General features: G+C 45.7%; 1 long non-coding RNA gene across 5 annotated transcripts in view; it reads right to left on the minus strand.

The window, feature by feature from the left end:
* LOC143351899 (uncharacterized) overlaps nucleotides 1-27,190 on the minus strand; it is a 259,623-nt gene that overhangs the window by 42,558 nt on the left and 189,875 nt on the right. For 3 of the 5 annotated variants that reach the window (XR_013081831.1, XR_013081829.1, XR_013081832.1), the window contains one exon: nucleotides 1,051-1,136. The exons of 1 other annotated variant lie outside the window; for it this stretch is intronic. This is a non-coding gene — a long non-coding RNA (uncharacterized LOC143351899). Of the gene's footprint in view, nucleotides 1-1,050; nucleotides 1,137-14,938; nucleotides 15,948-27,190 lie in introns of those variants that run through there. One more of the 5 variants, XR_013081833.1, reaches the window with a different exon arrangement.

A 27,190-nucleotide genomic window follows, 5' to 3' on the forward strand; every position in this document is an offset into this window, starting at 1 on the left:
GTGTAATCAAGTTATTATCCCACGTTGCGCGTCCTCGTTGTTGCTTCGACCTGCAGCCACCGGAGCTCTCGCTCGTTTCCATCGCTTTTCGCCTACTTGGCTCTTTCCACGTTCCCGTTGGACCCGCGACGAAAACCGCCATCGAAGTCGCGAGTAATAAGTACAGCAGAATGTCGATCGTCGAGAAATATTATCGAAATTGGGCCCCCGTTGGCAGACTCCGCCTTGTGCCCAACCCTAATATCGCGACGCTCAAGGAACAAAAACCGTCGAAAGGTTTTCGCGCGCGTAACTACCGGGCGTTGTCGATCGAAGGCGTCATTCATAGATGGAGAGATATTTATGAGTGAACTTTACGAGGACCCGGGGCGGTTTATAATGTAATTTATATGCGCGCTTACCGTTGAAACTCGCCGTGGAAGGAAGGCCGCGAGACTTAACGTTCGGATTACTTCTGCGTGTCATTCCGCGAGAAGTTTGCGGGGTTCATTTGAATACCGCGCGGGCCAAGTTTTATAACAGTCTCCTTGGATCTATTAGAGCCCGTATCGCGGAACCATTGTTCGTCGAATCTGCCTGACTTTTACCGAAAATACCTCGACGCTCTTAATTCGCAGTCGTTGGTAATTCCTCTTACCTGCTACATCGCTTCGAGCCATCGATTTTACGAAATACGTTTACTTAGCAGTGTACAAACATAGGCATCGCCCTTGTAAAACGTAATTTGTAAAATTTAGTATATTTCGCGGGCTTGGACCAACTCGATGTCTTCTTTAACAATTTGTTTCTCATTAGCAAACTATTTTGAAAAATTATGTTTTAGTCACAACAATAGGTAATCGATAAGACGTCTATCATAAATATGTCTAGCAATTTATTCGATCTGTAACACATTTCATAGGATTTGTATATGCTTTGTCTTCGATGCGAAACTCGGGCAGCATAGGTTGCAGTTGTGGTCGACGATGTTTATTTATTTCATTACTATTGGCCACGAATAAATTCCTAGTTATCGTAGTTGGCCGTTAAAGGGTGGGAATCGTAACTTACCCGAAACTCACGCCAGTCTTTCGAGTTGTCCACAGGCTATCGAAGGCTTCTTTCGTCCCGAGTCTCGAGTCCAGAACGATTTCCTCCTGTAGAATAATTCAATGTTTAATTTTCTTTCTGATACGAGCACGAGTCGTTCAAATGATAATTCGACAGGTGACGCAAAAGAAAGCTCTGCGTGTTTATTTTGTTTATTGGTGGATCCGCAGGCCCCGGGGCCAGACGTTGACCAACCCCTGACCCTTTCTCGTCCCGCGAAAAGAGTAACGCGCTCCGTCTTTTTGCACGGGACTTATTAAAAGCGCGCGGCTACTTCTGGCAACGATCCGGTTATCGCGAGGGAAGGATCGCGCGACGGCACGGTGCGTTATCCGCGACATCAAAGGCACACGCACACGATTCGAGGGAACGTAAAGGAAGAAGGGAAACGCGAGGGGATAAAAAGTCGTTAACATCGCGGCTGTGCGATAAGTCGTCGGCGTAAGCGGGATATTACGATGCCGTGGATAGCCACGGGAATCGAGAGAGTAGTCATTTAGCGTGGCGAGCAGGTGAGATTACCGAGACGCGAACGGACGCGGGAATTTAGTGCGAGACGGGCAGGGTGTCCAGGACCGAACAACGGCCATGGTGTTCCGTCACGGATGCCCTCTCCACGGTTCCCCTAATTTCTTATCTGTCGGGCCAATTTGATAGATCAACGATAGAACCGACGCTCTATAAGCCAGGCTGCTTCTGGACGGGGACAGGTGCGTCGGAACCAACGTCCACGGAAAGACGCACCTGACCGGTCGACCCGTTGGAAACCGAGCCACCCTTGTATCTCTATTACCGTTAAATTACTCTGAAACCACCACCGTTTCCCGGGCAGTGATTAAAGACCGGTCATTAGTTCGACAGCGATGAGATCTCGGTTCTTTCGCGTGGTAAGCCTTTAATTGTTCCTCCGACGGATCCCGTATTCTTTCCTCGTTGAATAGATTAGCGTAATAGAACTATCGCTTTACTAGCCTATTTTTACTCCTCTCGAATATTACAAAAATCGATCGCTTGGTTATCAGCGAGTAAACTATTTTACAGTATTTTAGACGAAAGTTTGGATTCTTTTAGAAGCTTGGTCAGTCTATTCTCTTTTCAAAGTGTATTCTAGAATTGGTTCGATCTTAAATTCTGTAATCGTACGATCTTCGTGAAATTGATATTAACGGTAAATTTATCGTGCTTCGATATACACTTTGAACTTTCGATATCTCTTTCGACTTTAGAAGCACCCAGAAGTCTTATCGAGCAACAAAAAAACTAATCCTTCGTGGCTTTACCGTACGGATACGTTTCTCGAGAGCTCGTAAGGTTTCGCAACGTCTTGCCGAATTAATCGACGCTCTCTTTGGCGTAACAATTCTATCGGTATCGGTTGCTTGACACGCGGCTCAGAAGTCAAACTCGTGATAAATGACACTGTTGTGCAACAACCCTACGCAGGAAACTGAAAGTTTGCACTTTAGAAACTGGACACTCGAGGTTACAGAATGCAGGTTAGAATTTCTTTTTTGTCTCCATTATTCGCACAACCGTACCGTTCGAGAGCTCAGTCGTCGATCAACCCCTCGCACAAATTGCAACAATAAGTACTTCCTCGTTTCGTTTGGCTTTACGTATATTTACACGACAGTTCCACGTTTCAAACGTAAATGTATCGATGGTATTCGAGTTTCTTTTATAAAATTCCTAAAATGTCTATGTTTCTCCATGTTTGGGCCGGAATAATCCCTCAACGAATGATCGCGGTGTAATTCGTTTCGTCGCGCGAATCGCGTGGCTTACGTTTTAACGTGGGTCCTTTAACGATTCTTCGTCGAACGCGTCGCGTACATCCTGGCGTCGTAATCCCTGGTCTTACCCCGTTCACGGCAACGGGCGCGAATATATACGTCTGGCCGCGGAAGAAAAAACAGGAATATGCGAGCGGCCGGCCGGCTTTCGACGAGTCCGCCGGCACCGAAGGAGGAAAACTTAGAAAAGTCGTGTCCCGAGTAAACCCGGAATCGCGGGATTATCCGAGATGATCGCCTAATAGCTTTAGGAAAGAATCGACTGGAGGGGGACTGCTTAAAATTAGCATAAGCCCCGACACTCTCCGCCTAACGAGCGGAAGAGCCGAGACCCCGAAAGTGCTGCGACGAGACGCGAAAAAAAGAAAAGAAAAAAAGGGGAACGACGAAAATCAGCCGTCGCGGACGCGTCGATCGAATCTACTTTTCTTGGAGCGTCTCGCGGTTGGAACGACCGGACATTCTCGCGTTTATGCGAACGCGTAACGATACTGCGGCTGGCGGAGGTGAAATCGTGTCAGTACGGTTCCAGATGGACCCCGGACTCTGAATATTGAACATAATTGTTACGTATTTTGATAGAAAATGCAAGTGCAAAGAAACGAAACATATTACGAACATAAAGCATGTCAAAGGAGCAAGGATCAATTATAAATAACGATAGAATATATTTTCCTAACTTATTGCTTGGCTCGTATTAAAAAGTACACGCGTAACGAAACGCTAAAAGTGTCATGGTACCGCAAAGGCTTAATGTTTACAAGAAACAGGTATTATTATTATGAAAATAATATAGGGGCGTGCTATCATCTTGTCACGGAGCATAAAGGCGAACATATTTCAGCTACTTGTCCCTCGGGCTGTTGCTTGGTCGATCCCGATCGAGTAATAACCCGAAGGACATTACTGCCCTTAATTGACAGTCGCGTGATAAAGCCCTGCGTCCGGCCCGATTAAAACCGACCATCACGCGAAACGATTATTTCCCGGTTAACGTACGCTTGCGTATTTTCACGGCAGGGGAAACACCGAGTTCGAGGCAGCGAAATGGGAATGCGCTTATCGCGCGGTACACATTTGTCACGCGATATCAGACGGTTTCGCGCTCGACGATTCTTCCGGGTATCGTTATAAACTGTTACCGAAGCGTCTAGCGTTTCTTTTAATTCAGACCCGCGCCGCTGAGCCACGCGTTATTGTCAGTCCTAATTGGCTGACGCGAGTGATTTACGAATCGAGAAAAGAAAGCGTTTCGTTCGCTCGGATGAAACGCGCTGCCGCGGATTAAACGCGATTTTTCATGGAAATTATTAATTAGCCGGTGGCTAGAATCTAGCAAACGGCGAACGACAATGGCGCCGGCGGCCGAGCCGACGCGTCGGATGGGAATTTAACGAAGCTCGTCGGCGTCGATAAAAATCTGACGGGAGATCCGAAGGGGCAAAGAAACGCTCGAGAGGAGAGTCTACCGTCGAGCTTTTTTTCCAAGAGCACCGAAAGTCGTAAAATGTTCAGCACCCACGTAGACAACGCGTGTCACGTAGACGGTGGCCGAGCTGAGCGCTCCTCTGTATATTATCATCGCGGCCGTACAGTCCGCTTCATCAATTACGCAGAACGCATTTCGAACAGTATTCTACAGTGGAATCGTTTCAATTGAATCCTATTATTATCAAAAGGTTGCAATAAAAGTTCTTTAAACCCCGAACGAAGCGAAGAAAACTTTAGGCCGAGTAGAATTATTTCGTAAGCTTTTATCTCGTTCCGAAGCTGGAATCGAACAATTAAGATTGAGAGAGGTCGTTAAACGGTAGAATTACCGGCAGTATGTTTCGAAGCTCCCCCGAGTAGTTTCTCGTTTCCCTAGCAAAGATTGGAACCAAATAAAAAATAAATCAGGGAACAGATACAGGTGTAAACAAATTCCAGAAGTTCGTTCACCTGTAACGATCAGTAAAGACATACGCTCGGCCGATGAGAGACTCGAACGGGAAAGTCGATCGTGCGAATATCGCGTAACATTAACGAGGATAACGTAAAAGTTATAACTTAATGGCTGTCGCGGGTATAAAATCTTAATTTTATGCAGGGCTAAATTACCGGTTAGCCGACTACACCGCGTGCTTAAGATCCGTAAATTAACTCGGCGCTGGAGCGCGGTTTTGGAGCCGGCGCGCAACGGTAGCGGCTCGATGTCGAGCAATTAAAAGCGACGAGTTAACGAGTAAACTATGAACACGGGAGACGGGTCCGAGCGCGAACTAATCGTCGGGCAATTAAATCTCGGCCCCGAGGAAAAAGCAGTGTCGCGTTCGCCTTCCAGCGGATTTCTACGACAAATCATCGCGACGGGATCTCTCCGGCCGAGTTCTGCGATCGACTTCTCTTATAGGAAAGTCCTCGAACGTTGCGTCAAAGTGCTTGCAAAGAGAGGGCCTTTCTAGCTTTGATCAGGTCGAAAATCTTTGGTAATAATTTGGTGTAAAGAATGTTGGTAAAGTTGGCGGGTCCATACTGCTTTCTCTCCAAGTGGGACCCCTGGGACCCTGTATTAGACCGGTACAGGGTGCAAAAGAGCGAGTGGTAGTCGAGGAAGGAGCGAAACGTGTCATGGACCCGGTGGTGTTGTTGGCAATTTATAGACTTGACCAGAAAAAAGACCCAGGAGAAAACGTTCTTACATGCAATTGTTCTTGGAGTCAAGATTGACTTTAGGACCAGTTTTCAGTAAATTTCACCATTGCAATTCGTCTCTTTAGAGTGAAAACACCCCTTGTTTATAGATAAGTGTAGGTAGATAAAGATGAACAACACTGTAATAGCTTTTCTTATACTTTTCATAGAGATACCAAATTTTCTCCACTACTACTAAATTTCCTTAAAATCGGTAAGGACCCCTCTCGACACTCTTGACTTCCCTCGTTAGAGACTTAGATACAGAGGAAGACCTTGAAGTGCATCGAATTTGATGTAACGCGAAGTAGCTTTGTCGAGTTTCGTTTAATTACTTGCGAGGCTGTCGTTGGTGAAACTTGATACGTATATTGTTGAAAGCGAGGACTGTCGGAGGTAACGGCGAACAATGGACCGGAGACGGGACGAATTCCTTGCGGGGACTGTACGATACACGTAGAAGTCACGGTTCTACGTGCCTGTCGTCTGTTCGTCATGAGTGCGTGCGCGAACGTCCGGCCTCGTCCGCTCGAAGGATGCTCGCTCGTTCGGGTTCTCCGCCGGTTTGCTCGATCATGGGACAAAAGTCGGGCCCAACTGGGTCCCGTGGGAACAAGAAGAGTCACGATCGCTCGAAAACCGTGTTCCGCGGTGCACGTTTCGCTCGAGCAGCGTTTTGCTTGTTTCAGCGCGACCGGAGCACGCGGTCGCGATAGAATTCGCAATTATCAGCGTCTACTTGTCGCCTGATACCGTCCTGGACTACGGGGAATGATACTAGGCTCGAATTAAAATTTTCATTCGCCTCGATCGAGAAACGATTAACGCTACCTTGGAAAAACAAGCAGAGGACGTCAGAATTCGTAGACATTTTTAAAAATGGAAATATTTTTTAATCGACGTTTCAAAATTTAACCAATTTAAAAAATAGGGAGTAGTATGAGATAAGTTTCTGAGTTGTATTTGCGTCTTACTGTTACATTGCTAATTTTAAACCACGAAACGCAATCGTGTCTGCCTACTAGATCCGATAATGGTAACTTAGGAGGGGTCGAATTCGATTCGAAGACCAAATTAAATTCGCGTTATCGGTTGACAAATTATTCCGGAAACGTTTTTGATGCAATTACGAGCGGAATAATTATTAGATCGCATCAGATCTGCAATTACGTACGATGCAATGTTTGGGTTCGCCGCGCGACCGTTCCCTTATCGCGTTATTTTATTAGCCAATAATTTTTCACCCGGCGTTATTGCGAGTAACTGTACACGCGCGGGGCTTGCCGCCTCATTATGATTATTCTTCCTTTATTATCGAGAAAACGCGACCTTTTCTCGTGGCCGGGGTCGTCTCACAATTAGATTCTCATGGCGTTACGAGGGTTCTGTTATTACCGTTCGCGTCTCCGGTGTTTATGCACGGTGAAAAAGAATCGCTAATTTGTTCGCGTCGACACAACGGCTTCATGGTATCGTAAAGACGGCGAGATTCGTCTCCGAAGCGATAAACCGACGTGCTCGATGATCGCTTTCACGGCTCAAAAGTGTACGCGTCTATTTCTGTGTTGGAAGAGTCGCTTGCACAAGGTGTGGTTCGAAAGGTGGTTCGCGGTACCCTTTGAATCGAATAAAACATGTCTGGTCGATGCAGGTCCGTTGGATCGATCTTTTAAAAAATAAACAGCGATTCTCTATTTCGATAATAAGAATTGCCTATATAGCAAATATATAGCAAGAATCGGTTAGTAAAAAACGAGGAATTTCGTTATAAATATTTAAGCTATCCAAAAGATAGCAGGTTATAAAACGGCTGATGATCGATTAGAAAAGTTACGTGTAAAATCGGCAGTGTTTAACGTTCCCGCAAGGAAACGCGAACGGATTTGTTGCGCAACCGAATATTAGAAAATAGAAAGTGTTTCGCGATCGAAAGAGTTTGGGAAACGCAACGGCGGAATGACACCGATGATTGTCTCGTCAGCGAGCGCGCGCCGTCGATTAAAAACGGAATTCTCTCACGCTTGGCGTCGTTCGCGGAATTCGAGGCAAGTTCGTATAGCGTTCGCGCGAAAACCGATGCAACGGCGAACTGTTCGTTATCGGGACGCGGGTCTATTTCGTCATAAATCGTCGTTATCAGGAACGGATCGTAGTCATCGAACGGCATGGACGCGCCGGTGCTCCGGAGGAGCGATGTCGCTTATAAGAAGGTGGTAGCAGTTTTCATGAAGTCGCCCCGCGGGGAGTTCCCCGACAGCACGGCGGAATAACTTTGCGGTTGATTTATACTTCCGACAGGCGTAACGAGCTTGCGGTCGGACCGTGGTCTTGCGCGGAGGTTCGTCCTTCGCGAAGAAAAAAAAGATTCGATAACGCGCGTACGTCGACCGTCTGGCTCGGAAAATGAAACGAAGGATTCGAGAATCGTTTTGGAAAACGGAAATTTGACATCGACGCGTCTAGAACCACTCCATTCTAAGATTCCAAACATGACCTACGTCATTGCTCGAAAGCTTGGGATCGCCTGTGTTATTTTATTAAAAAATTGAATCTAGTTTCGCTTAACAGAAATATAAGATGTGATTTATTCGATTCGAGTACTCTGTAGTCGGAAATTGAGGAAAAATTAGATTTTGCGTCGTTTTTATTATTTCATTTCCGTACCGAATAATAATAAATGTTTACGAGAACTTTGGACCTTGGTGCGTACATATATGTATATCCCTTTCGACGCTTAAGTCGTGCGAAACTGACTGGACGAGCTTCGCGAAGAGACGAAACCTCGCGTAAGATGATTTTCCGAGGTCGATCGACGTCGCAGACCGGTGGATAAAGGTCGCAGAACGGAGAGACACGGGTCGAAATTTATTCGTCGGGCTTTCAGATGCTCGCGGAGATAACGGGGATGAGCAGGAAACGCGGCAGACTCGTTGACTGTCAATGAAATAGTGCTTCAACGCCGTAGACCGTTCAAAGCTGGGAGGAGGAAACCGAGAAAGAGCGTTCTATCTTCCGACGTGTTATTTTTATCGGGAACATTGTTGCTACAGTATAGTGGATCGCGTATTCTACGTTCCTCCAAGTTGGACAAATTTCGATGCAACGAATCGGCGTAGATCGCTTTTCCAAATATCGAAACTGAGGCCACTGATATTTCTATTAGAAAAAGATTAATACTAACGATAATTTTAGGGTCTCGTTCCTCTGGTTTAAGTATCTCTACGGTGTGTGTCGACGTTTAATCAAATATCGAAATCGCTAGGCGCACGAATGGGATTCCGAAAAAAAAGAAAGAAGCGTATCTAGGGCCAGGAACGTCCGGCTTCGAAAACGTGAATGGAGGATGCCCTTAGAGGGGCCCGGTCGGTCGAGCAGTCGCTTTCCGTCCGGTTGTCATCCTCGCGGTTGACGTACCTTATTCGAAGAAGAGTTTGCCCGTAGCGAAGGTGAGGCGAAAGAGGCGCGGGGGGGAGGAGGAGGCAGGGAGCGGAATACATCCGCGGAATACTTAACAACTTTTGGCGGTTGACAGGGGCTTGGTGGGGCGGCAGCGGGCCCCGTGGGCCCCCGGAGACTTTGTGCCCGGGGCAAAGAGAAAAGGCAGAGGAGACAGAGAAATGGGAATACAGAAGAAGGCGGAGGGATCCGTCGTGCGCGTCGCGTTTTTTGTGCTTAACCTCCCCCTGTCTCGCCTTTTATTTGGGCCAGACAGGAATTCGGCTAAATGCATTGATTAAACTGCTGACATCGTTCGGACGGCCCGGTGGCCACCGTGTCTCCACGGATGAGTTCGATCTTTTTTGCCGCGACCACCCGCCCCTCCCCCTCTCGTTCGAACCCGCCATCGAGAAGGGGGCAGCAGCTCTTCTCCCGGGGCCCATCCGCCTCTCATCTTCGTCCCTCCGATCGTTCTGGATCGCGATTCGAATCCTTATTTCACGTTCGACGACGTGTTTGAGCGGCTATCCTACCGGCGGTCGGTTTGTTCGCCGCGGATTTAACAACGAGGCGGACTCGAGCCGCGGAGAGACGAGTCCCGCCAACGGTGTACCGGCTTTCTTGCGCAGAAAGAAACTGGACGGAATACACGGTGTACGGACGACCGGCTACAAGCCGTAGCGAGTTCGTTAACGATGGATATTAGCGGACGAGGGAATACCTTAAACGACGGAGGACATCGTGCCTTGGAAATTAGCCGCGCGCTCCGACGATTGAATTTCGGCGCGCTTTCGGCACGGCCGAGCCCTCGCCTAGATTAACATCGAATTATTCCGGGGAATTTGCCGGTCTACCTTGTTGATGCCAGATATGCGAATCGAGACGGAGTTGCCGCAACGTCCAACGATTCGTGGTACACCGGGTCAAGGAAGAATTCGATCGCGATCAAATCAAAGTCTACGCGACAATTTCAACGGTCTTTAAATAGAAATAAAATTAACGCTCGAAACAATGAGATTCCGAAGAACCGTACAGTAAGATGGTAACGAATAAAATAAGTGATATTCGTTTGTAATAGAATTGTAGATAATATGAGCTTCGATAGCGCCGTCGATGTAGAAAATATGTCAGTGTTATCACAGTGTGTGTCAGGTTTGTTAGAGGCACGATTAATACAACTAAAATTACTATACATCGTACGATGCATATCGGCATGGAATAACCGACGGTTACACAGCTTTGTAACAGGTGTATGGAAATTGATGCGATAGAGAATAACAGGGTACACGATAAGAGAATTTAACGTTTTAAATAGAAACTTAAGTGTTGGAGATTGTTCTTCTGCCCTTTACACGGTGTTTTAAACCCGCAAAAAATCTATCTATTTTTGGTATTTAAATTGCTTAGAAAAGGATTGCATTCGATAATAATAATTTGCCATAAATACAAACTATTTCGTAAAACAAAAGCTTATCGGAGACGAATGTGTAGAATGGATCGTCAATTTGTACTGGCAATTAGCGCTAAAGATGACGTCAAAGGAATGTAATAATTGTTTACCGTTTGAATTTAATTCTGGCATTTATGTTTTACCGTGGCCTTTACGATATTTTTATAACCGTATCGTAACTCGGTTGTTCCGTTGATTACAGTGTTTGACAGCAAGGCTTTCGAGTTCCTTGGCCATCACGGGTCCGTAAATATAGGAAAGACGTTCGAGGATCGTACGACTTGACGGCTCGTTAATTAAATACCATAAGGGCGGGTATTACCTAAACAGAATGTATATACGCTGGAACGATGTCCTTATAATTCGCACCTTTTCGATTAATTACAGCGCCCCGCACACATCGTACGGTGCTCGTATCTCGGCACTTGCTCCGGAGTGATATATAGAGTGGCACGCGTTTTTGTCATGGTGCAACATAAATTTTGCGGTTTGGCAGACGCTGTAAGAACCGGACGATATACGACCGCAGATTAAATCAATAAGCGCTCGATCGCGTACACGCTGGAGCCGAACACCGAGAAAAACCGAGGCGCACAGCCGAGGTTCGCGAAAAACGTGCCACCGTACTGGATGCAATTAATCGTACTTTGAATCTCCAAAAACTCGTAAGTCGTATTTGCAGCCACGGCGTCGGATCATAGAAGTCACGTTCCGGTGGATAAGATCTACGGAACTGGACCTTCTGGTACCTCTCGATGTGTCGTAAGAATACAAACGTATCGCGTCAGCATTACGTTTTATCGTGACGTACGATCGTTGTCACACATTTTCATGTTCTTTGACAATTTTCAAACGGTACATCCACGTTTCTATTATTACTCGTATACATGGTGGTCGTTCTCTACGCTCGAACTCTTTCCTAAACGAAGGTACGCAAGATTCATTCAGGAAAGTTAAATCCTCCATTGTGGGGTCTATCTTACGATGATATAATTTTTTAATTTTATAAGTACTTATGTTATCGGTGCTAAAAATGCTTGAAAATAGAGATCGTGTAAAAATTAATAACATTATATGGTATACAACTCACGGATATCATCAAATCAATTAATATTAAAAAAAAAAACTATGCCAAATATCCAACAACTGGGGCATGTCCGATTATTCGAACAGCTACTTTATTGTACGAGATATTTCCCATTTTATAACTCGATATTTGTGTTGAAATTGTATTCGTAACACTATATCACGTAACGCGTTACATTGATGGCCGTGGTTACGGGCGTCGGACAAACAATGCGATTTATAAACACGTTTCATTCAGTTTCTGATAGATTTGCGTTCCGAGTGCTCTTGCTTTCCAGATTATACTTATTAACTGTGTTAGATGGAATCAGTTAAAAACATATCGTAATGAGTTTCACTAATAGCGAGAAAGTTGATATGTTCAGTGAGTTTGCGAGCTGCAATAAAAATGGACAGAATGTTGCAGCGATGTAAAATTACCACTGTTGCGATTATATTTATATCTGTCGGGATTTTTTCAAGATAAAGGGTATTTGCAGCATTTTCAATTTACTAAAGTCAAAAATTAATTGCGCGTTGTTAGATGCTCAAAAAAAATTGATCAACAACAAAATGACGCTTCTTCGCGATACTTGCGGAATCTGCAAACGTCGCTAATCCCGACTAGAGGAGAAAATATAAAAAATGCAGAATCCGGATCAACGTATTACCATACGAGAAGGGCACGATGGAAGCCGAAGGGTTAACTTTTAGTCGAGGAGAAGAGACAGAAGCCCGGACAGAAGGATAACGCGTCTTTTCGCAGGTCGTTCGGTAGGCAAGGCACGAGGTAAGTTTGGCATGCATCGCTCGCTCCTTCGAGCAGCCAACAGCCATCTATGGAATTACCCTGATGATTAATGGTACGGTTGGCTGGAGGCACCCTTCGAGACGTTCTTTCCCCTGGCCGCGTCCGCCCTTGGCCTCCGCCTCCGCCTCTACCGCGCTGGGCCCTTCACGAAGGGCCCATCGGCCAGCTCGCTCGGTCCACGAGCCTTCGAATTGTTCGGCCACGGTGTAAAAAAGCCAGCACTATGTTAAACCTGTCCTACCTGCCCGGACCGTGGTTCTCGTTGTCGTCTTCGACGTCATCGTCGTCGTCGTCGTTCCCCGTTTTTCTCTTTCCCCGTTCGATTCGGGGCCTATCGGTTTCTACCAGATGTCCCCCGTGACACGGCGAACGCGATTAAACTGCTAGAAAATTCCAAATACGAGGACGGACTGATCGCGAAGACGTTAGAGGTAGGAAAGACACAGAGAACAGACGATGAAGAGCATTAGAAAGAATGGAAGTATACGCGAAGAAAAGTAATAGAGAAACGTCTTATCTAAACCTAGTATCAATTAAGGAATCGCGTCGCCTCGCCTCGAAAGCATGCTCGACTTTCCTAGCCGAAGAACTACCTTCGAGAGTCACCGTGTTAAATTGCCTTGGATCTTTATCTTCCGATATGCTGCCCCCGATTTAATTTACTTTCGTTTTCGTCCAACGGTGGACTAGGGGAGCCGCGGGTTTCTTGCGCACGGGTTCGTTCCACGACGAAAAAAGGATCGACGGAGCGTCGGTAGTCGGAGGTTAGGATCGCGCGAAATTACCGGCACCCCGCAACTTGCGCCGTTTCCTCGAAGAAGGATGCCTATCGCAACCGCGGAATCGACGAAATCGCTGCGCGCCGATCGTCGATGTAATTCTTAAAACAGATACAAGAAGAAGAAAACGATCATGGGTAGAGTCGAGGGGAGGGGTAGGGGAGCGTAAAATCGAGGGGCAAAGTAGAACGAGGAGAAGCCGTAAAAGAGCCGCTGGCGGCGGCACGATCGGCAGCCGCGCAGGTTCTCGAGGAAGGAAAGAGATGCCTGGCGAATTTCGGATTGCATGTCGGCGAACAGTAAGACCTCCCAAACAACCCCGTCGGGGGCATCTTCCCTGGGAATAGCAGTGATTCCGGGGAAATGTGCAATATCTTCCGTGATCGGGTATTATTACCTCGTGATTACGGGTTTTGATCTAGGCTAGAAGCGTCTAGGGCCGAGGATATTCCTCGAGGATATTTTCAATGGCGCAACACGACGACGCCGCTTCATCGAGCCGTTCAAGTTACCCGCGAAACGAGTCCCCCGGTCTTCTCGACTCCCCGTCGTCGTCGTTGTCGTTCCCGTCCTCCTCGTCGTCGTCGTCGTCGTCGTCATCGTTGTCAGGCGATTCGTGACGAGCGCCACGGCGAATCGCCGTGGGAAGTACCCTCTCTTTTTCCCCGTTTCCTTCGTTGCTCTCTCTATTTCTTACAGTGTCTCGATTACCAGACGATCGGTGCAACGAACGACCCGTGCCGCAACACTGTTACCTTCGACCATTCCGGCCCCGTTCGCTACCATTGCCACGAAAACTTCCACGACGATTGATCTAACTGTTATCCCTTCGACGATCTATCGCACGATCCGCTGCGATCCGAATTAAACGCTCGGAGACCACGAGAAACTCCTGGCCTGGAAAACCGTTTTATCGCCGTCACCCCATGAACCCGGACCTCTGGATACCCAGTTTTCACTGACCTTCGGTAGTCTGATAGAAAAGACCAAGCCTATACGCGCAGAGTAGTCGATAGCTTTTATCGTCTGACAAGATAACTCGTTGACTATAAGACATCTACGATTTCCCAACTCCGAAGGGTGCAATTCTATAAATATTATTTTTTAGCGTTGCGACGTTTAGCGTGCCTGGTCACGTAGTCTATAACCACTTAATTCAAAGAGCACGAACGTTTATATCCTCTGGTCCTACCACCCCAAGTGGGTAAAACTCGGAACGACCAGCCCTTTTGTCATACGAATCATCCAAGAATGGTATCTTGATACCACCATCTTGACCCCAAGTTTATTTTTCATTAGACAACTTACCTGGGTGGCGAGAGACGAATCTTAATACAGGCGAAATTCATCCAATTTTCCAACCAAAGCTAACGAAAGGAGAGTAAAATACCTTGGATAGATGAAACTTTCGCACCGGATCCTATTCTAGAAACTATGCCAGTGTCAAGGATGTACAATGGGTCAAATGGTTTCTTGCCATTTCTAGGAGAAAGTCACCAGCTCTGACACTAAGCAAGACACCTGCTCAAAGAAAACACAATACTTGATTCGTGTTAGAGATGTTAACTTTCTCTTAGAAATAGCAAGAATCCATTTGTGTCGTTGTACTGTCTTGTCTAACGGGCATGTGTCTACTTTTCCTTTCGATAGCGCAATTACTATACCAGGTACACATAGAATAATTACACTGATTCGAACGTACCAACACGGTTAAACGACATTCGCGCGCTCTACTTGATTCGTTTGAAATTTAGTTAAATTCATACATTGGAACAGATTTATAATGTACAACTTTTATTTCTAACAGAAAATGTCTCCAATTTTTCTTAAGTATCGGTTTATAGATTGATTTATTAGATACTATACAGATAAGGAATCGCCTTAAATCAAAAGTATCGTTGTTTGGGGGGAAATGGCCGTCGCTACGAGGCATTCCTAAGAAACGGTGTGTTTCGGAACGCTTAACATGCTCGAAACTGATTTTCATACAATTACAAGACGCTATGCTCACAACATTTTAGTTTCGTTACATTCTCCGACGTCGGACCTCGCTACACGCGCAGCCCCAACAAGTTGTTCAAACATGCCATACAAAAGAACTAGAATTTGCATGAGCAGTCACCTCAGGTTGTCTCGTATTTCCTAGTGTGACGCGTCTATGAAATCTAAATTTATAAACAGCCGTCGGCAAAAAGAACTTTACGAAGGAATCGTATTTCGTTAACCCTGGAAAGACTGAGCTACGAGCTCTTGCGTCGAAGACCAATTAGAGCTTAAATTTTTCACGCTTTGCTAATTAACTGGAAAGTAAAAAGTTATTTTTAAATTTGATTAAGGCTTTGTCGAAGATTGATCTTTCATTATCGCGACGCGATACACGATCTGGGTAAATTCTTTTCGAATAGCGACAAGGGGTTGGGGGCAGGATTCCCAGGAGCGAGCACAGATTCGTTCACCGTCGGTTTCGTGAATTCGTGGTTCCTTTGAGCTTCGATTCAACAAAAGTTCCTCGCGTCGTCAACCACACCTACGAAATTATCCTCCCCCTAAAGACGAAATAGCCCGTTTTCTGCGCGGCAAACCCTTCAATTACTAACGCTAGCGTTCCCCGGACGAGAAGGCTCTTCGTTGAAGGCGAACCGCGAGGAGACGACGCCCAGAACAGGATCCCGAATCGCCGCGGCAGAAAGCGACCGGCGAGGAAACAAGCGTAGGTGCTGGCGCGAGGGAACAATGTACGTAGACGGTAGCCCAGGTCGCTCTAATGACAGCCAGCACGCGAACCGCCGTGGTTCGCATGTGGCCGATCATTCTGCGAGTAATGTCGTCCTCGAATGTAACTTTAATACCTAAAAAAAGAAAAGAAAAAGAAAAAAACCTAACACACCATGTTTATTCATCGATAATACATCGGCCATTAATTTTTATGGCCGTGCTCCATCTTTTTCGCCAACGACCCCACGCTTCGAGCATTCCCTCGAAGTCTGCGCGCGAATGTACTCGCCATTATAACTCTCTTCCAGGCAACGGACATCCTATAAATGCCTACACCTTCCTCAAACATCGTCGTTCTTCCTCATCTCTCATAGCACTATATTTCCATCTTCCTCTTGTATTCGACAGGATCTTTTCGTTGGTGTCACAAATTATGTTAGGTGGTAAAATAGTCTTTTCTATTCGACTCGCACTCATTTGTGGTATAACGACGAGTCTGACAAAGTTAAACAAAATTAAATAGTATATACGTTTGAAAAGTGACTTGCAATTGAGTCGTTCGTCGAGGGGTTAAGCAACCCCGTGGACACAGCGTGTTAGCGAAGGGTCGAGGATCGATGTAACCTGGGGGGCAAGCGTCCAGGTAGATCTCGATCGCGTATGTGTCGCGGTAGCGAGATCTCCGCGAGAGTCGCGACGCGGACAAAGGGTGTAACGAAACCGATAGAGGAAAAAGCTTAGTCGAAGAAGCAGCCGGCGGAGGAGCGAGAGAGGAGGTGGTCACCGGCCCGCATTGCGGAACGATGCGCAACAGCTGCACCTGACACGTCATTTGCAAGGAACTCGTATCAGCACCGGCGATGTCTAATTATTATTCCACGTGCGCGAGTGCGTGCACGCACGCTTTATCCTTCGCGCGGAGAGCCGTCTTTGCGCCTCTGGTCGCTCGCTTGGACACATTCGTCGTTGCCATCCATCGGCCGGGCGGATTCGCGCTTTTCCGCCCGTTACGCCCGAAGACGCCTGCTACGAGAGTGAGCCTTCCACCCAGGATTTATTCGGTTTCGAAGTCGACGCGCACGCGACGTGGTTTATTCACGATCGCGGGGAATTCACCGATCGGTATTATCTAATCCCTCGCCCATTCGCGAACCACCACACGGGGGGAGAAAAGTGCCGTATTCCCGATTCCGGGCACACGCGGCGCGCGGTTTATGCGGAATTACGTCGCGCGGACGGCCAGACTGTTTCGTGGCCTGCCGCCCGTTTGATTTCTTTATCGGACCTGGGCCTCTCCCGCGGGAATTCTTTCGCGCGACGCCTGACCGTCTCGAGCGGCGATCCGATGCCAAAACTTCGAGGAATTCGAAATCCCCGTCACCGTGTCGGGCGCAGCTCGAGCTTCGTCCCAAGGAAAAATTCCTCCGTGGCCAACGGTGATTAAAACTAACGGCGTTTAGCTGAGATCGACGCTAGCGATCAACCCCTTCAAACTTTCCTCGAATGCACAATTTTGTCGTGCTTTATGCATTTCAATATGTATTGTTTGATCGTGGAAAAGAAAGGAATATTCAACGTATATGTTTCAATGTAGATATCAATGACCAGAGCGAACAACTGGCAAATTGGCTTTGGGCGTTAAGGGGTTAATACCGTTACCCTTTAAACTACAGCGTTCATTTAGACTAGGGTGGTGTATAGAAGCTAGGGAAAACGTAGAATAATTAGAGTTTAATTTTACTGTGGAATATATTTTGCGTACGCGCGAAGAAAGTCGAAGATTTACCTCCAAATGAACTCGAATAACAAAATTTATGTTTACGCGGGCGAAAAAGAATCGCATAAAAATTACAGGCCTCGTTGCAAATATGTATCTATTTCGCTCCAGAAGGTGTTGAAAATTATTACCGTTAACTTTCATACATTATTGAACACGGTAATTGAACGATTATTTTGCATTTACGATAAGTCCCAGAGTAATGGAGGTACACGCATGATTGAATGTTTCCAGTTGGAATCGTGTTTACAAATATGTACGATATTTACACCCGGCGCTGTCGAAAGTACGAAACGATCACTCACGCATCGCGCTCGAAAACGTACGGACGTTAACGGTAATCATTTTGAACACCAGAAATAAAGTAGGTACGTAATTGTGCCTACTCGAACACGTAAATTTTATACAGTTTCTTTTTTCCTTTTTACCACGTAAACGTGTGTTTTATTATTCAAAGCCACGCGAAGGCCGACGTATCATGCGTGGACGAATTAATTCTTTCGCGTGCTACAAAACTGTCGATGACTTTGAAAGAAACCTGGTCATCGGATTGTTCGCCTCTTCGTTGACGTTTCTTCGTATCCTCGATAGAAACGAAGAATATTAATTTTCAATTTGCCTCGTATCGATTATTTTCATCGTCGAACGCGACACGATTGGAAGACAGGTTCCAGGAAAGATTCACGAAGGGGAATCGTGTATCGAGACGAAGTTAAGCCGAAGTCTCGAGCGGCAAATTTGTTAATGCGTCGGGCAGCCTGTGCGTTTTCCGCGAGGGGTCGTGGAATCGCCGCGGGCGGCGAAATTAAACCGTCGCCGGCCGATCGTGGCGAAGACTTCGAATGAAATTGTCCGTCTAATTTTATCACGGCGGGCTTTAAAATGATGGAAGGTCTCTCCGGGATAAGCCCGAGGGGGAGCCGGGGTTGGCTTTAATAAAGAACCTCGGTGTGCAGCGTTGCGACGGGAACGCGTATGGCCGTTCTCGGACGAGAGAATGCGTAAATCCGTCGAAATCCTCGCGGGCCTCGCGAACTGAATTTTTTGGGGTGCGATGTTTCGCGTGCCGACATCGCCTCTTTCGGTTTATGGTTCCCTCCCTCGAGGGAAAAACCGTCGAAGTATGCAGGACGTCTTCGTAAATTCCCGCGCGTGTACTCCATTAGTTTCTCCGTCGTTTTCTGGCTACTTCGGACACTCGCGTGGGGTTAATATTAATAATAAAGTATACAATGTGCTTGCCCAACCCTTGGAAAAATTTTAATGGGGCATTTTAGAGGCCAAAATAAGACGAAAATCAAGAATACCAATTTGTAGATGAAGACTTTGTTAAACTGTTAGTTAAACGTTTAAAGTTCCGCCCGTACTGAATTTTTTTCTCAAAAATGGATAGGATTTCGGGGGTGGGTTTATTCACCAAAAATTATTGTAATAGACCCCCGCAATAGAAAATAATTTTTTTAGAACGATTTGAAAAATTTTTTTTTCGTCGAAAAATTTAAGAACTACCCCCTGTCGATTTTCCTTAAAAATTCCTTTTTCATTTTTAGTAATTTTGTTTGACGCCCTACAGAAAAGTTACTCGTAAGCTCTACTTCAGAAAAAAGTTTCATTGAAATATATTCACAATTGTAGGAGTTATGGCTGTTTGAAAATTGGACCATTTTTATGGGGTTTTTCTCATTTTGCGTGGTCAAGGACCAACTTTTCGAATATTTTTGCGATTTGTACCTATTCTCCACTAAAATACGCGTTGATTGCTTTTTTAAACATTAAAATCGTCCACTCCGTTCAGATGTTATGACGTTTTAAAGATTCGCATGAAAATTCGGGCAGACATTTCTGGCCAGAAATTATATTTTCGGTAAGGAATTTTTTTCTCGAAACTGAGTAGGATTTCGGGGGTATATCTATTGACCAAATATGTTTGCAATTGACCCCTGCAACTAAAAATAATTTTTCCAAAACGATTCGAAAGTCTTTTTTTTCACCCAAAACTTTCAGCACTTTCTCGAACTTTTTCTCGAAAGTGGGTAGGATTTCGAAAGTATGTGTATTCACCAAAAATGATTATAATTGACCCGCGCAACCGAAAATAATTTTTTCAGAACGATTTGAAATTTTTGAATTTAATTATTAATAACTTTTTAACGAAGCTTCCATCAACAAATTGGTATTCTTGATTTTCGTCTTATTTTGGCCTCTAGAATCCTCTATTAAAATTTTTCTCAGGGGTGGCCGAACATCCTGCATAAATCACAATTCGTTACTCTAGATTCACCGTAGAAACCAAGTCTTTGATGCATGTTAATAGCACGGAAATAGTTTGGTCGTATACGTACACGATAAACACGTTTAAGCCATTGTGTTCCTCTTTCCAGAGTTGTGCACAGCATGTTTTAATCATTTCTAAAGTTTGCTGGATATCGAGGATTTATTTTCACTTTGATGACCCTGGACGACCTTGAGTCGTAGGTAAACAGAAACAAATTGCCCCATTTAAAGAAATTTCTGACCTTCGAACGTACTTGCCCACCAGGAAGCAAACAAACGTTATCGCGCGATGCTTATTAAAGTTATCCAAGCCTCGTTGACTTTCACAGTATATTTAAACGTCAACTGAAACCTGTTGTATTTCACTACCTCAAACCTAGAAGGTATATTCGAAATAATTGCACTACTGTGTTTCACGTCCATCGAAAAAAAACATTTTCTAGTTTCGGCGATGAAACGAAATAATAGAAATTGAGAGTAAGTCAGTGAACTAGAAAATTATTAAATTTGCGTATCCAAATGGTGGCGTAGAACCGGGGGAGAAACGTCGAGCGAACGACGGGTGAAAACGAAAAAGTTTTCATCGTTAACAAACCGATTTCGTTGTTAGAATTCCCGGGCTTATCGGTTGGAGGTGGAGTTGGCGCGCGTTCCAGGTTCGGTGTAACCCGCGGAAGCCATTTGCCAGGCACGATGGGTAATTAGCTCGCGGAACACCGATTCGCCGAGATAGCGCGCGGCCTTCCTCTTACGTAACAGCTCGCCGTGCGCAAAAAAAGTATCGACCATCCACCTATCTGGTAGCTGGTCGGATCCCGTGACCATCGGGGCTTCGCTTGCGTACCTCTTAACGACGGCTCGCGCGTGAATCGTCCTCGCGTCTCGCGGACGATCAAGATATCGCGATTTCTCGCGTTTCCCTCGCGGCGTCACCCGGAAGTAGGAAAAGTCGGCGAGGCATTTTCTTGATTGCCCATCGCCGCCGACGCAGACGCCCGGGGACGGGGACGGCCACGATTATTATCTACCGCGTACCGAGCCGTCTTAATTACCAACTTCCTTCGTATCGCCTATAATTCCTTACATTTTAAACGACTGCTCTTGAAACGTGCGAAAATTCTATACCCAGACATCCCATCGTCTGCTCTCGGGCCTACCAATTTAGGCCACCGACGTTTCCGGATCGACACGGTTCAATTCGCGAAAACAATGCTGGAAATTGGGGAAATTTTCCCGATAATCGGACGGCCAAGGAAGGAATTGATTAAAACACTTTTGTCGTTGAATTTTCTACTCTTGTTTCTACGCTTCAAGAGGTCTTGAGGTTCAATAAGTAATGAAAGTTGAGGTTGAAGGTCTACCGATCGATAGACCTAACTAAAAGAAGTAAAATACGTTTAAAGACATTTTACTCTACCCCTATTTCCGTTGTAAACTATTTTGAGAATGGCGGAGGAAAAGTACGGTGGTCGTAAAGCAAGCAGCGTGACTCAGAAATACCCTTCGATACGATTAGCATTCGCGGCGATATCAAAATTCCCGTTCGCAGCGTTACACATGTTGCTCTTAAAGTTTAGCGGTCATTATCCTGGCATCGGGGCTCTTATCGGACATGCAAATCGAATCATAAATGGCGGAACGCTTGAAACTACTCGTGGTCCGATTATGGTTAACGGAACGAAAGGCAATAATGCCGCGATGTCGGCTTTACGTTCACAGATACCATCGGACCTCGTGTCTAAACAAATTCCTGGCATCTCGTACTTTTAACGCTCGAATTGCCTTTACGATTTTTTTTTTACGCTGACCCAATTATCATCCTATATTAAAGTACAAACGTCATAATAAAATCCTCTAGGACGATTAGACGATAAACTCTTTCAGGGTGCATCGAGGGTGATTCGTAATTTCCGGCGGGTTTCATCGAGATAAGAAGCTCGATTACACGAATAAAGCTAATAAAGCAGTCGGACACCGAGCACGAGTAGGTGTTTCAATGAAATGGCCCCATGGGTGACGGCAGAAGCGCCCCACGACTGCGACGTGATTAAAACTGGCGTTGAACCGCCGTTCCCGAAGCCACGGGGGGCTGATTGCCGGGGGTGAGAAGGGTTCTCTCCACCCTCTGCTTAGACTAATTTATCGGAACGTCCTCGACGCCCAAAACTATTCGACGTCGTTTTTTTTCTCGTCGCTGTGTGTTCTTTCCCCTTTCTATCGGGTTCGCCAACGCCGCTCTAATTCTTATCGTTCGCGGCAGAAATTTGCAACGGCCTGATTCGCTCTCGCTATCAGACCGTAACGTAAATTACTCTTTTGACAGTATCGCCTGGCCATTGGGTCGCGTTAACGTACTCAGATAGTGTTCCGTCGGGCGTCGCGGCGTTTCTACGAGTTTTCGAACGCGTCTTCGACCGGACGAAGGACAACGCTCGCTTCGACGTCGATTGGCAAAGTTAAATGCGCATTTAGCCGCTGATAGAGCGTGTTCCCACTACGATCGGACACCTGTCTGTCGATAACTGGTTATCTGACCTCGCGCTATTTCGATCACCGAGGTTTCGACTGTTTTCAGCGTCCATCGGCCTGTCTACGTCGAACAAGTCCCTCCATAGCGCGTCTGATTCGGGATTTTTTTCAGAAATTTTGCCTACGTAACGAACTAAAACCTGCGAATGCACCTTGGTTTCTATTGTACTATCCTTCGTGCGTATAAATGTAATATTATTTAATGAAATATTCTTGGGGAAAACGTTGCTTTCGAAACGTGGAGTGCCATGCACGTGGACTCACGAAGGGTTAAATTTTTTACAATACCATTCGCACGATCAGGATTCACGGAGGGGTCAAGACGTTCCGAGGAGGAACAAAGTTTCACCGGGGCTCGAGTTTCCCTCGTCGAAGCGCGCGCGTCGCGTTCTACGTCTTATCGGGGCACGCACAGAATACGTTTTCACTATCGCTTATTGTTGCTCCAGCCTAGCCGCGACCCACATGCATCCGCAATTTTTTTTTTCTGTTCCTTCTCGCGAAAGAAACCCCGCAGCGAGTGCGTGGCGATCCGACGATACGCACCCGGCCAGCAACATACTTCAAACCGCTCGCGGACATTTGTCAAAGTTGCTCGCGACGCGATTTTATTTTTCCGGCTCACGCACCGGATTTATTTTTAATTCGAGAAATCAAGCCAACGGAACGTTGAAAAAATATACCTTCGTTGCAAAATTAACAAAATTCTTTCCTTATAATTCCTTCGCTTGGTTCGTAATCATTTTTATCGTTTACCAAGGATGACTCAAACTACTTTAATTATCGAACCCTCGCATCCTATGTTCTTAATTCCCGCGAATACATATTTATACCCGAAACGTTGAAAGATAATATGAAATTGAATTTCGCGCGATAATTGGTTTCCGAAACACGCGTTTCTGGAAAGACCAGGACGAAGATAATAGTACCGCGTCTGTCGGGTTTTGTATTCGTTTTTAATTACCTGCACAGCCGTGTAATCGCGCCTAGCCGCGGAATCTGCTCAGCCTGGAGGAATCCAGGTCGCGGCGGTCTCGTTTCGCTCGCGACACTTTCGTCGCCGGTAGAAAGCAACGAGGCTCGACCACGAAATTTCAATCGCTTTGGGACCTGACGGATGACGGTAAAAAAGTATCGCGAGATCGTAATTGAGGGGGGGCGCAAAAAAAGGAGTCCCGCGTAGCGGTTCGAGTCTTTTTCGTTGGCTTTTCGTGGTGCGGCGAGAAAGAAAGTCCTTGGCGGGTCGCGTGGGCGGCAATGAGCGACGATAATAATAAGTCGAGCGGAGCGTGGGGCATCGCGTGCGACACCGAATCGGGCCGGGGCTCGGAGAATCGGCGGGCGTCGCTTCCCCTTCTTGACAAGCGGGTGTTTAATTGGCGTTGAAACCACCGGTGTGACGGGAACACCGTGGCCGTGTCGTCGGCCGAATCCGCCCGAATGCCTGTAGCCTGCAGGATTCAGGGGGATCCGCCATCGCTGGTGCGTTACCACGGGGAACCCGGTAATTACCTGCGGCACGCAACCACCTAACGCTGCGTCGATGCCTGCACGATCGTTTCTACGCGCGTTTCTACCCTCCACGCGCTAGTTTAGAGCCGACCGTGCCGCAGATTTTCTGATCTTTCGATTTCTTCGAACCGCTTAACGCCTCCTCTCTCAACATCCACCCAGACTCCTTACGAGCAACCGTAAATCACGTATCACGGTGTGTTTCCCCAACTCTACTCGCAACTCACACAAATTGTAAGGTGTAACAAAGTACATGGCATTCTTGCAAGGGGAGCTCAATTTCAACAAATTTCACTGTTTTCGCGAAGCTTTAAACGAAATTACGAATGACGACCACGAGCTGGTGTAACATTGTGCGAATCTAATTGGCCTCGAGGGAGCATGAAAGTTGATCAAGCCTAGAGGCGAAAGCACTTGGTATCGCTTTCAATTATTCTACAAAGAAAAAGCAAATCCAGGTTTTCGAACGATGCATCCTGCATCCTTATTATAACGAGATTATAATCGTGATCCAAGACATCCTTTGGCCTAGTTTGAAGACTGCGAATCCGAGCAATCTATGTTGTGTAACCTGATCTCTCATTAAAATTTACAATACCTTCGATTAAAATAAATTTACTTTTAAATTCTGATCAATTTAAAATGTACGATTCTTCGGTATCCCAACCAGCTGACAGACAATGTCAAGATCGTCGGAAACTTGAATTTTAAGAGAGTGCCACGGGGCGAAAATTGTCGAGACTGTTTTAATCTCAAGAGAGTGTCAAAGTAATTCCAAGTTCCATATTCTTGTCTTGTTCGAAAATTTGCAAGCACGAGCGTTAAAGTCCCGACACCGAGCATTTGGCTCGTTAAATATGCATCTTCTACGTAAGCATATACGCTCCACGTAATACGCGTAATTACATGCGCGTCGATTTGCGCCTGCAGTTTTATTCACGCTGTTCGCCGAGCGGACTTCGAGATTGGACGATAGGGATCCCTCGATCGACAGGATGTCAATCTTTTCCGATCGTATCGATAACGTGAATCCTGTAAATGGCACTGACGTATGATTTCATCGATCATTTGGAAACGAAACGTGTATCTTGTTCACCGACGAGTCTCGTTACGCGTGTTTAGTTTTCGTTTCATTACAAATACTGCGCCATTGTCGACAAAATGACTAATCGGTCAATGAGAAAAATTAACAGAGACGAATACGTTAGAATATTTTCTGGCATATCGCTTTAGTACTGTTTTAATCGAAGATGAAGAAGATAATTTCATTCGTGAATCTATTAATTAGGACATTTACGGTGTACCGTAAACCATAAAGGTCGGAAGGTAAAATAAAAAGTAGCGTCATTATTTGAAATAGTCAGTGATTGCAGGCTTGCAAACGGTGCAGCAAATTGGCTATCGCGACACGCACGGTTTCCTTGTTTATTTTAGGAACTGCTTTCGCCAAGACGTTTTACAAGCTATCCAAATTTCTACAAATATCGCATTTTCTTTGCGAATCGCAAATATCGAAGAATAGTTAAGGAACATTGTTCCAGAGTTCGTTTCGAAGAGTGGTTCTTTAACAGTCCAGATTTGAATCTGCTCGGTTGTAAACTATGGTCGAAGCTGGAGAACATGGCCTGCAAGACTCATAAAAATTTGCGTAGCCTTAAGAACGCCCTGACAGAAGTAGCTTCTGAAATAACCTTGGAGACCGTGCGTGCCGCGATAACCGATTAGCCTCGTCGTTTGCAAGCCTGCATTGCTGCAAAAGGTGGCCGTTTCAAATAATACCATTATTTTTCTCCTGCTATTCACCGCGCAAATGAATTGCGACTAGTTAAGCACGATGATAAGTAGAGTAAGTATTTTTAGCCATTTTCGATAAACGAATCCAACCATAAAATCCTAAGCTACGAGTCTGTTCTCCTTAGCTAATTTTGTAAAATAAGTACTCTTTTTTTTCTCTCTGTTTATTTTCCTTCTACATCTTTCGTATCTCTTAATTTGCAATTCTAAGCAACAGAATTTTGCATACATTATATTAATTACTTTCGCTTTCCTAGGGAAGAACAGATTTTCCCTTTTTTTTTTTTAAATTAACCAAATCGTATGGGTTCTAATTGGTCTGTACATATTATATTAAATAATTTTTTATACATATAAATTTAATCATTACAAACATCAACGGTTCGTGTAATAATATAAGTTTAATTTGTTTCCTGAACATGGTGAGGAACTTGATCACCGAAAACACTCGATACGATATATTTTCACGAGACAATTTTCGATTTAAGGCCAGTCATAGTTTCGCCCCATGTCGTTTAGCGTCCGTCGCAACGGCCATTTTCTCGCGAGGATTTCGGCGTTCTGTGGTCAGTTTTCAGGAAGCCGTTCTCGCGGCCCCCTGCGAAACAACGACCTACCAGATAATCCTCCATTTTGAAGCAGAGTGACAGGAAGCCGGATAATTACCAGCAAGCGAGCACAGAGAGCGGCGGCGGAACGATGGCGGTGGCGATGGCGTCCGTCGGGCGTCGCGAAGGGGACGTCCCTCCTACGCACTTGGGATTTTTAACGCAAAAACGGAACGTTGCATCTTCGCTTCGGTGGTCGATCGTTAGCGTGCCTGTCCTAAGCACGCGATAACGTTCAGCGATAATATGGAAACTCGGCTCGTTGCGTTGAAAAATAAGCCGTGGATGCAGCTCGTTAATCAAATGACGCGCGACTAACCTCGCGGGATCAAACGAACCGCGAACTATATTGTAATACTTTCGATTTTACAGATACCTGGGACCGGAGCTAGTGCAAGTTCAGTCGGCTGCGCGTCATTAAGTAAAAAGAGCGAGCGTTATTAGCGCATCGCTTAATGGCTTGCCGGTTACTCTCACATTAGCATGAGCCCAGGAATTCAATCATCGTCATTCGCCTCTGGTAAACTCGTGTAATAGCCGGTCTTCGGGCATGTTTCGACCGCGAGGCTCAGACTGTTCGAATAATTTAATATTCGGATGTTTCTATAGGCAATAATCCTCGAATTTTACTATTCGAACATCGTCAATTACGATTAACGATCGACGAACTAATTTTTAACTAGCAATTACAGAACAAACCAGAGTAAACACGTTTGAATATCCTTCGTATTAAATTAAATTTTCAATTTCTTAATTCTTGAAACTTAGTGTTATAAAACGCGTTGTATGCTAGGTCAAGGAACGAAACGACTTAAGCAGAAATTCATCAATTTGTTCCAAAAGAATCGACTAGGTGGTTGGCTCGAGGCTCGAACGTTCACCA

Source organism: Colletes latitarsis, chromosome 2 (assembly GCF_051014445.1).
Source record: "Colletes latitarsis isolate SP2378_abdomen chromosome 2, iyColLati1, whole genome shotgun sequence".
NCBI lineage: Eukaryota > Metazoa > Arthropoda > Insecta > Hymenoptera > Colletidae > Colletes > Colletes latitarsis.